Source organism: Myotis yumanensis, unplaced genomic scaffold, assembly GCF_028538775.1.
Source record: "Myotis yumanensis isolate MYYU_CA2020_CCGP unplaced genomic scaffold, mMyoYum1.0.hap1 SCAF_5, whole genome shotgun sequence".
In the NCBI taxonomy this organism is placed as follows: domain Eukaryota; kingdom Metazoa; phylum Chordata; class Mammalia; order Chiroptera; family Vespertilionidae; genus Myotis; species Myotis yumanensis.
Genome location: NW_027223756.1, coordinates 77,982,671 through 77,992,490, shown reverse-complemented (window position 1 = coordinate 77,992,490; position 9,820 = coordinate 77,982,671). Strand labels below are relative to the sequence as shown.

Here is a 9,820-nt window from a genome sequence, read left to right as displayed (position 1 = left end):
TTGGAGCGCTCTCGGTCCGGAGCCGGGACCGAACCGTAGGGTCTCATGATCTAGCACCGTTGATGTGTGCGCCTTGTTTAAAAACAAAGACAATAGTGACGTCTCTGAGGGCACAGCGGGGTCCCGCTAGGTAGGACCTGGTTTTGACTTGTGACCTGTGACACCGGGAGACCCCGCCCTCTGCCCTCACCGTGGGGCTCGAGGTCAGCAGCCCGAGGCCCCGGTTCCTTTGCACCCACAGTAGGAAGCGGGACCCTGCGGCCCCAACCTGCACAAGGCCCCTCAGCACAGCCATAGCTGAGATGCCAGAATTCTCAGTGAGCTTCACGCTGCAAGGAAATTCCTGTCAGATCAGAGTTTCAGCGTATTCCAAGAGGATTTTGAAAATGAAAGAGCTCTGATACGGCACACAGCATGAATGTACCTAATTTCACTAAACAGTACGCTTAAAAATGGTTGAGATGTTGAACTATTATTTTTTTTTAAAATATATTTTTATTGATTTTTTACAGAGAGAAAGGGAGAGAGATAGATAGTTAGAAACATCGATGGGAGAGAAACATCGATCAGCTGCCTCCTGCACATCTCCCACTGGGGATGTGCCCACAACCCAGGTACATGCCCTTGACCGGAATCGAACCCGGGACCCCTCAGTCCGCAGGCCGACGCTCTATCCACTGAGCCAAACCGGTTTTGGCAATTATTATGTGTATTTTACCACAAGTTTTTAAAAGTTTTTCTTTTTAAAAAGGCTATGCTACACCTAAGGCAGCGGTTCTCAACCTGTGGGTCGCCACCCCTTTGGGGGTCGAATGACCCTTTCACAGGGGTCGCCTAAGACAATTGGAAAACACATATATAATTACATATTGTTTTTATGATTAATCACTATGCTTTAATTATGTTCAATTTGTAACAATGAAATTGGGGGTCACCACAACATAGGAACTGTATTAAAGGGTCGAGGCATTAGGAGGTTGAGAACCACTGCGGCCTAAGGCAATTGAATTCCTATTTTAATTGATATAAAACAACAAAAAAGCTTAAATAAATTTGAGATAGTCCTGAAAACTCTTTTTTTTTAAAATATATATTTTATTGATTTTTTACAGAGAGGAAGGGAGAGGGATAGAGAGTTGGAAACATCCAAGAGAGAGAAACATCGATCAGCTGCCTCCTGCACGCCCCCCACTGGGGATGTGCCCACAGCCAAGGCACATGCCCTTGACTGGAATCGAACCTGGGACCCTTGAGTCCGCAGGCCAACGCTCTATCCACTGAGCAAACCGGTCAGGGCTCTTTTTTCTTTATACTCACTGTCTCCCCATTCACAATACAGACCAAGGACAGCAGGCCTGAGCTGAGGTGTATGGGGTGGGTTACTCTGCCTCCTGTTTCTGCCCTGTCAGTGTAAGAATTCGGCCTGTGGTCGGCACCAGGAGGCTGGCCTGGGAACTCCTAATACACCCAATGATGGAGGCTAATGCATTGCATATGCCTGCTCATGTTAGGAAACACTCTCTCCTTCGTGATTAAGTGGTCACCCCAATTCTGATATCACTTGTCATTTTATTTACAATTTTTAAAAATTCTGTTATTATGGTTTCCAGAAAGGTTTGATATTACTTTATAAAAATTAGTGTTCAAAGGACTGGCCCATAAAAAAGCTTCGAGTTGCCCTGGCTGGGTGGCTCAGTTGGTTGGAGCATCGCATGGTCCTCATACAGGTTGAGGATTCTATCCCTGGTGCGGGCACATATACTAGTAAGAGCAACCAATGACCCAGCGCAGGGGTCATTATGCTGGGTCATGAATGCATAAATAAGTAGGACAACAAATCTCTCTCTCTCTCTCTCTCTCTCTCTCTCTCTCTCTCCCTCTCTCTAAAATCAACTTTCTAATTAAATTCTTTAAAGCTTTGAGTTAAAAATATTCATTGGACTTATAAGCTATTCAAAATAAAATATGGTTATATGAATTTTTGTTCAATATGTATCACTATTGCCAAGTTTCAACAACTCAGCATGGAATTTAGAAGTCGGCCTTCAGATCAGGTCCTGGCATGGACCTCTAGCATTCCTGTCTGTTTATCATAACATGTCCAGAGATCTATCCCAGGTGCATCACTCTTAATGAACATGTCACTTCATTTATTAAGGTGAAAATTAGGCTGGTCTCTGAATTATTGACAAAAAGCAAGAGAAGAGAATAACAACTCTGGCAATCTGAGGGGGGAAAAGTGTGACTAAGGGTATTTGGACCACACTAGAATGTTACTCATGCACAGAAAAAACAAAGCCATGTTCAAACAGGCAAGGAGTGAGAGGCCAGGACAAAACAAATCCCTTCTCTCTCTCTCCCCCAGCCTGCCACCCGCCCCCCCCCCCCAAAGTCTCCCATTAGCAGAGTCTAATGGGAAGCTGTTGGCAATACAGAAACGTGTTTTGTGGCATTTCCACCCCATGTCACAAAGCAAAGTATGAAAGGGTAAGTGTGGCCAGCAGAGTAACAGCCCCCTAAAGATGTGCACATCCTGTGTCACCTCCCACGGCAAAGGGGACCTTGCAGATGGGATTGCGTTAAGAATTCTGAGATGGGGAGTGGCCCTAGAATCCCTGGGGGACCCGGTGTCATCACAAGGGACCTCATAAGAGGGAGGCAGGGAGGTCAGAATCAGGGACGTGGTGTCTCTAACAGCTGGAAAAGACTGGAGCCAAGTCTCCCCCGGGGTCTCCAGAAAGAACATAGCCCTACCCACACCTCGACTTTAGCTCTCCCCTCCACGACTGTTATATGAATAAACTGGTTGTTTTAAGTCACTAAATGTGTGGTAATCTGTTCCAGTGATAACGAGTAACTCATACAGTGGGTCTCAAGCAGAGAAGCTGTAACTTAATAAGGGCACAAATAACTTCTTTTTCCAATCTCATCTTTCATTCTACAACTGGGAACGTTCCATATGTTCTTTCAACTCGACTCTGCTCCTAGTACAACACATCTTGGAGTGATCTGACTTTTTTGAGAGCACACCTTTGTGTCCTTGTGTCTGAAACATAGCACTTTGTGTATCTATTTTTCCTTTCTCTCTCTCTCTTTTTTAAGATGGTACTTTTTGGGTAAAATGATATTCTGAAATTTTATCCCAAACCACAAGTATCCATTTGCAAAACATCAGGAGAGTTGATTTGGCATTTCTCACAAAGGCATATGTTAACAATAACCACAAGACGGCGAGAAGGGAGGGGGACACTTTTAAAACTATTATGAAAAGTTTCAATTATACAAAATATGAAGGGAACAACATTTTGAGTACTCATGTATCTACTGCTAAGCTGCATGAAATCCTATCAGTTCACCATACTCTGTCAGATTTCTTGAAGGAACAAAAACATTATAACCCTATTGCTCAGTGGTTAGAGTGAAGGGTCTTGGGTTTGATTTCCAGTCAAGGGAATGTACCTGGGTTGCAGGTTTGATCCCCGGGCCCTGTTGGGGCACGTGTGGAAGGCAACCAATGGATGTGTCTCTCTTACTGATTCTCCCTCTCTTTCTACACCCCTCTCTTCCACACTGTCTAAAAATTAATGGAAAAAATATACTCAGTCAAGGATTAATAAACAAAAACCATTATAGAGTTGAAATGTCCTGCATATACCTCCATATTCCCAAACGTGATGTTTAATACTGCCATGCCATACACATGGACCCATAAACTATATATGACATTACTATTTCTATATTCAAATTTTGTAAATATACTATTATCCAAACATATTCCATAATTTGACTTTCTTATCCTTCAAAATCTGGATAATGTTAAATCATAATATATAAATTTACTGTAATGTTTAATGTAATAAAATAAAATGCCAAAAGAAATTAAAGCAGACAATACACCTTTCAAATTATCAGAAAATAAATACATTCCTCCAATACAGATAATACAGTAAAAAATAGAGAAACTTCAAAAATAAGAAAAATGACATAAAATATGTTAGCAGAATTAAAGACAACAACATTTATTACACCAAAATAAAAGGATCCTAAAACAAAATCCATCTGTATGTTAAGAAGAGAAATACAGGGGGTTTAAAGACTTGAAATTCAGAGGTGAAAAATATTACCAAAAATAGACAGATTAATTTTGTTTAAAAGGCAGAGGTGGTGCTATTAATTAAAGCAGACAAAGAGATTACTTCAGAATGATAAAGGATACAATTCACAATGAAGACCTGTCATGAATTATTTACCACAAATAAAACATAAAACAAAAATTAAAAAACAACAAAAATGAAGCAGAAAAAATAACGGAAAATACTGAAGGAAATTAAGCACAATCTTCTATAATAATAAATTCGTAATATGCTTATTAGACCAGACGTCCTTCCAGACGACCTTACAGGACAAAGCCAGGGCTGCAAGGGAAGCCCAGGTCTGGGTGCCAGAGGGAAGCCAGTGCCGGCAGCCAGGGGAAGGAAGGCCTACTCTTGCACAAATTTTGTACATCAGCCCTCTAGTAATAATAGAAAACTGTAAGTTAATTCTCTTGAGCTAATTATCTTTGAATCGGCAATCCAAAGACAATCAGTGTATGTCAACTGTAATTGAAAGAGAATGAACATCAGTGAAATAACATGGTGTTAATGTTCAAAATAGATATGACTGGGCTCTAACTCTCACTTATTAAATTTGAACCACCTGACATAAAATCTGAGAGCCATCCTATATAATAAAAGGCTAATATGCAAATCGACCAAATAGTGGAATGACTCAATGCAGAAACTGCCCCCTGATGGTGAATGCATTCCCACAGGGGGAGCGCTGCTCAGCCAGAAGCCGGGCTCATGGCTGGCGAGCACAGCGTCAGTGTCAGGAGCCTCTCTTGCCTCCGAAGCAGTGCTAAGGACCCCTTTGGGGATGTCCCCCTGCCAGGGACATCCTGCTAGGGAGTAGGCCTAAGCCAGCAGACAGACATCACCCAAGGGGTCCCAGACTGCGAGAGGGCACAGGCTGGGCTGAGGGACTCCCTCAGTGCACGAATGTTGTGCACTGGGCCTCTAATATATATCAGTCAGCTAAGTGTCTGACCAATTAGTCTATCTCTCAACCAGTCAGATACTCCAACTGGTAGGTTAGCTTGCTGCTGGAGTCTGGCTGATTGGATTGGGCGAGACTGGCCAGACATCCCTGGAGCCCTCCCGCAGTCCCTCCCTGGCCAGCCAACCTCCTGCAGTCCCTCCCCAGCCGGCTGGCCCCAATCGATGACCAGGCTGAGGGACCCCATCCATGCATGAATTCGTGCACCAGGCCTCTAGTTGTTTAATAAGATTTATTTAAGACAATCCAAATTCCTAATCAGAAAAGCAGAGATTATAGCTGCTTCTCAATATCTATAAAATTAACCTCAATAAATTTCAAAGATTCAAAACAGTAGACATATTCTAAGACTACAGCATAATAAAAGCAGAAATTTAATTTAAAAAATAAGGATAAAGGGCATCTATGAAAATCCTACAATTAATATCGCACTCTATGATGAAAGACTGCATGCCTATCCCTAAGGTCAGGAATAAAGCAAGGAGATCTGTTCTCAACACTCCCATTCAACATAGTACTCAAGGAGTGAGCAAGTGCAATAAGACAAGAAAAAGAATTTACTTTTAAAGAGGGAGAAAGGACATTTAAATACCCAGAAATTTAAAAAATATATATCCTCTCTCAAAATACTGTTTAGTCAGAGAAATCAAAACTGCAAATATATATTTTTTTAATGATCATAAAATCACATATGAAAACAGAGCTAAACTTAAGCTCTCCTCTAGTTAAATTCTTCATCTTGATTACTCCAATGATTCACATCTCAACTTAAATTCAGAATCTCAGGAAGGCCCTATTTGAGGTTGGCTGCTCTCTTATTATCTACTAGTGTCCTGGTGCACAGGTTTGTGCACATTGAAAGGAAATTAATTAGAAAAAATATTTTAATATCGCTATTTGCATCTTGCTAATGAAAAGAAAATAGGATTCTACTGAGTCTCCTATCTACCTACTCCCAAGATGAGGCATGGGAAAACGCTTCACAAACATTTGGTTAAACTGTAAAATGTTTGCACCTGGCTATAAAGTAAGTTCCTGGACTGAAGAAACTCCAAGGAGGCTAGTTGCTAGGGAGAGGAAGCCAGGCATTGCTATGTGACATCATTACCCAGTGGCCACAACCACCATTTCTAGCCTGGGCTGGGCTGTGGGTCGTGTTTTGCACCATGGGGTCTTGGCAGCATTGGCTGTGATTTGGTGAGGTGTCGGTCTGGGGTGGTGGTGGGGCCTGTGTCCCACTTGGGGAAAGCTGAGTGTTGCTTTGTTGGCACCATGTCCAAGGTGCCATTTATTTTTAAATGGCCAGTGCACATCATGGCAGCTCCTGTGTTGAGCATCTGCTCCCTGGTGGTCAGTGTGCATCATAGCTACTGGTCAGACGAATGGACACTTAGACTTTTATATATATAGACTAGAGGCCCGGTGCACAAAAATTTGTGCACTCCGGGTGGGGGGCGGGTGGTCCCTCAGCCCGGCCTGTGCCCTCTCACAGTCTGGGACCCCTCAGGGGATGACCACCTGCTGGCTTAGGCCTGCTCCCCGGGGGATTGGGCCTAAGCTGGCAATCAGACATCCCTCTGGCAGCCCGGCAGCACTCGGGGAATGTCCACTTGCCAGTGGGGAGCAGGCCTAAACTGAAGTCGGACATCCTTAGCACTGCTGAGGAGGCAGGAGAGGCTCCCACCACCATCGCTGCACTGGCAGCCATCAGCCTGGCTTGTGGCTGAGCAGAGCTCCCCCATGTGGGAGCGCACTGACCACCAGAGGGCAGCTCCTGCATTGAGTGTCTGCCCCCTGGTGGTCAGTGTGTGTCATAGTGACCAGTCATTCCCAGTCTTTCTGCTGTTAGGGTCAGTTTGCATATTACCCTTTTACTATATAGGATAGAGGCCTGGTGCACGGGTGGGCCCGGCTGGTTTGCCCTGAAGAGTGTCCCGGATCAGGGTGGGGGTCCTGCTTGAGTGCCTGGCCAGCCTGGATGAGGGGCTGATGGCTGTTTGCAGCTGGTCACATCCCCTTCAGGGTGGGGGGGTCCTCACTGGGATGTCTGGCCAGTCTGGGTGAGGGGCTGAGGGCCGTTTTCAGGCTGGCCAAGCCTGTTGGCAATGGAAGCTCCCAGCCTCTCCTTTTTTTTCTTTTTCTTTTTTTTATTCTGGGATTTATTTACCTTCTATAATTGAAACTTTGTTGCCTTCAGTGGAGCTGAGAGCCAGCTCCTGCTCACTCCAGCTCTGTGGCCAGGCCACAGCTGGCTGAAAACAGGTATCTGGGGTTTATTTACCTTCTATAATTGAAACTTTATTGCTTTTGAGTGGAGCTGAGAGCCGGCGGCAGGCTGGCTTCCTCCATCACTGGAGCAAGCAAGCCTCCTACTTGCTTCAGCTGCGTGGCTGCCGGCCACCATCTTGGTTGGGTTAATTTGCATATCACGCGGATTAGCCAATGGGAGGTGTAGCGAAGGTATGGTCAATTACCATGTTTGTCTATTATTAGATAGGATTACCACAGTATCCTGTTTTTGTGCTCCAAAGAATCTACCAAAATCTGTAATTTATTTAATTAAAGTATTTGGTTGCTTATTTAACAACTGTTCTTGCCCCTCACTCCGTCATGGATCTGGCTACAGAACATGTAGGGCTTACTACAAAATGAAAATTTAGGGGAGACCTTTCAAAATTATTAATAATACTGAGATGAATATAAGACCTTTCTGAGAGCAGAGTCTTGGATGACTGTACAGGTCACATGCCCATGAAAACACCCTACTTCCTCACCACTGAGATATAGTGTGTGCATGTGCATGTGCGTGTGTGTGTGTGTGTGTGTGTGTATAGTTCATAGGTGAGGATTACAAAATAAATAAATAAATAGATAAATAAATAAATAAATAAATTGACAACTGTAAGAAAAAGTTGAAACAGAATACCTTTTGACTCACCAACTCAATGAATATGATAGTTCTTACTAAAACCCCATTCCCTGTTAGTATGCCCATTTATAGATCTTTTCCAAGAAGATGGAACTCCTGGGGCATAGCTCAGTGGCAATTTTCCTCATTAAAAGGTCTCTCTAGACCAGCGGTTCTCAACCTGTGGGTCACGACCCCTTGGGGGTGAACGATCCTTTCACAGGGGTCGCCTAAGATCATCAGAAAACACATATATAATTACATATTGTTTTTGTGATTAATCACTATGCTTTAATTATGTTCCATTTGTAACAATGAAATTGGGGGTCGCCCTAAGTGGTCTTGCTCAGTGGATAGAGCCTCGGCCTGTGGACTGAAGGGTCCCAGGTTTGATTCCGGTCAAGGGCATGTACCTTGGTTGCAGGCACATCCCCAATAGGGGGTATGCAGGAGGCAGCTGATCGATGTTTCTCTCTCATTGATGTTTCTAACTCTCTATCCCTCTCCCTTCCTCTCTGTAAAAAATCAATAAAATATATTTTAAAAAAATAAACTGGGGGTCACCACAACATGAGGAACTGTATTAAAGGGTCACGGCATTAGGAAGGTTGAGAACCACTGCTCTAGACCCATCTAGATCTCATGGCTTTCATTCAAGAATGTGCACCCTAGAAGTCCTCTTCCCATCAATATGGTGAGGGTATTGTTGTGTGGGCGCCGGGAACTTCTCTGCCTGCTACAGGCCCAGAGGCAGGTATATTATATCTTTAGAAAAATCCATGAAAAGGACTCTGACTTACTCCAATTTGCAGGCTTCTAAGGAGGTCATATCTTTGAATTGGATGAAGTTTTCTAGACCTTCAAGGAATAACTGAGTTCAAAAAACTACTGGCAAATAATCAGGATAAACAAAAATAACTATGGGGCTAAATAATTGAGAATAATTATTCTTATGACTGTTTAAAATACTATTCATTTTTAATCTTTTGTTTCCCTAATATAAGGAAAACTAAAAAGCAGACATTCTGCATTGTAGGAACAAACAAATTAGTAACATTCATTTCACTGTACTCCCAGGAGAAAAAGATTCAAAGACTACGACAACCCTGAGATTTTTGTCCATTGGGAAATACATTAATGAAAGTCTCTCTCCAACAGCGTTAAAGAGACCTTATCTCATCAGGTAGCTGACCACGAATGGACATCTACCCCTGTCTCTGATACTCGCCTTCATCTCAAGGATGAGAAGCTGCCAACTACAGAGGAGGTAGACAGCCACCCAAGATGTCAGTAAGGCCTATATGCTCACAAATGGATGCCGCTCAAACCTTGTTCTTCTATCACCTAATTGTTGTTAATTGAATGAATATAAAATGATTTTTATATTGCTATTTAAAAAGAAAAAAGCACCCTAGCTGGTTTGGCTCAGTGGATAGAGTGTTGGTCCGCAGATTGAAGAGTCCCGGTTTGATTCTGGTCAAGGGCACATGCCCAGGTTGAGGGCTCGATCCCCAGTGTGGGGCATGTAGGAGGCAGCCAACCAATGATTCTCCCTCATCATGCATGTTTCTACCTCTTTCCCTCTCCTTTCCTCTCTGAAATCAATAAAAATATATATTTTTTATTTTTTAAAATATATTTTATTGATTTTTTACGGAGAGGAAGGGAGAGGGATAGAGAGTTAGAAAGATTGATGAGAGAGAAGCATTGATCAGCTGCCTCCTGCAAACTCCCTACTGGGGATGTGCCTGCAACCCAGGTACATGCCCTTGACCGGAATCGAACCCGGGACCCTTGGGTCTGCAGGCTGACGCT

General features: G+C 43.3%; 1 non-coding gene across 1 annotated transcript; it reads right to left on the bottom strand.

Moving 5' to 3' along the window:
* Positions 1 to 1,314: 1,314 nt before the first annotated feature.
* On the bottom strand, positions 1,315 to 1,445 carry LOC139011923 (small nucleolar RNA SNORA51). The gene has a single exon (XR_011471733.1). It is a non-coding gene; the product is annotated as a small nucleolar RNA SNORA51 (small nucleolar RNA).
* Positions 1,446 to 9,820: the final 8,375 nt, after the last annotated feature.